The 1,552-nt window shown below is 41.0% G+C and overlaps 1 non-coding gene across 1 annotated transcript; it reads left to right on the plus strand.

Annotated features, from left to right (window-relative positions):
* The first annotated feature begins 1,096 nt into the window (after positions 1-1,096).
* On the plus strand, positions 1,097-1,203 carry LOC132625306 (small nucleolar RNA R71). Its single transcript, XR_009576742.1, has one exon. It is a non-coding gene; the product is annotated as a small nucleolar RNA R71 (small nucleolar RNA).
* The last annotated feature ends 349 nt before the right edge of the window (positions 1,204-1,552 follow it).

A 1,552-nucleotide genomic window follows, 5' to 3' on the forward strand; every position in this document is an offset into this window, starting at 1 on the left:
CTCAGTAAGTGCAACCGTGGCATACTCTATGAATTGGCTCTTGTTTAAAACAATATCTTTTATGTACTTAGCATACTTTGGAATACCCTGCAACATATCAACCAACTGGACGTTCACGTGTACTTACTTAAGCAAATCAAGAAACTTTTTGTAAGTAGCCTCTTCTTTCTGTCTTGCCAAACATTGAGGGAATGGAGGTGGTGTCTTTGCAACCAGGGGTTGTGGCTGCGTTGCCACTGGTGTCTCGACAACCCTCTGTTCTTCAATCTTCTCTTTTTCAGCTTGTACTCGACTGGTTTTCTTTGGAGCCACTTCTCCTAGTTCTCTCCCATTCTGAAGTGTCACAACATTACAAGGCTTGGGATTCACATCCATATCACTTAGAAATCCTCCAGGTGGTCTAGTGTTTTGTGCACCAGCTATCTGTCCCATCTGCCTTTCTAAATTCCACACAGCCAAATCGTTATTCTGATTATCTGCTATCAACATTTGCTGGTCTGTCATCATCTTCTGCATATCACTCATCATCTTTTTCATCATCTCTTTCATACTGTTCGTGGGGGCTCGAGGGACATGTGCTAACTGATTGTTCTATTTCTGATTTCCTTGATTGTTACTCCACCTGAAATTCGGTTGATTCCTCCAATTCGGGTTGTAGGAGTTCCCGTATTGATTGTTGTTTTCCCGCTCCTTGCCTACTTTACCCACAGGGTATATGGATGCAGGATTTGCAGGGCATTCATCACTGGCGTGACCTTCTCCACAGACTTCACAAGAAACGATGGGTTGTTGCACTGCATGCACCTGTGATTGAGATTGCACAACAAATAACTTCTTAATTTCAGTGCGCATGGCATCAATCTGTGCTGATAGTGTCATAAAATTATCCACTTCAAAAACCACTGGTGCCATTCTAACTGAACTTCTAGTTGTGTCATCCTGCCAGTCTGGAGTGCTTTGAGTAAACCTGTTCAATAATGTGAATAACTCTTCATAGCTCAGATCAAGAGCCTGCCCTCCTGCAGCAGTGTCTAGTGATGACTTATGTTGGGCATCCAGACTCTCAATAAATATGTGTGCCAAAACGTCATTCGTTTGATGGTGGTGAGGACAATCTCTGGGAAGACCTTTGAACCTCTCCCATGCTTGATATAAGTTTTCCCTATTTTTCTGCTTGAATGACATGATCTCTCTTCGGAGTCGAGCTGTCTTTGCTTGTGGAAATGTTATACCCCATTTTAGTCAGAGTCAAAAGGGTTTACAATATTTCGGTAATTCCGGGGTTAATTAAAGTTAGGGAGTCGCCACCTAATTATTATGGTGAATTAGGGCACCTAAAGTTGATTAAAGTAATTATCTAAAGTTAACTCCATTTTAAAGTCTACGAAACCGAAAGATCTAGGTAAGGGTTCAACTAATCTAAAGGGAAGGTATTAGGCATCCTTTAAGATCCATTAAAAATGGTTAACCGACCGGACTTAGAGTTAATTAAAGAAGCTAAGTATTAACGTATGATAAAACTTAATGTTTTTTCAGTCCAAGTGTAGAGAGA

This window comes from Lycium barbarum, chromosome 12 (genome assembly GCF_019175385.1).
Source record: "Lycium barbarum isolate Lr01 chromosome 12, ASM1917538v2, whole genome shotgun sequence".
Lineage (NCBI taxonomy): Eukaryota > Viridiplantae > Streptophyta > Magnoliopsida > Solanales > Solanaceae > Lycium > Lycium barbarum.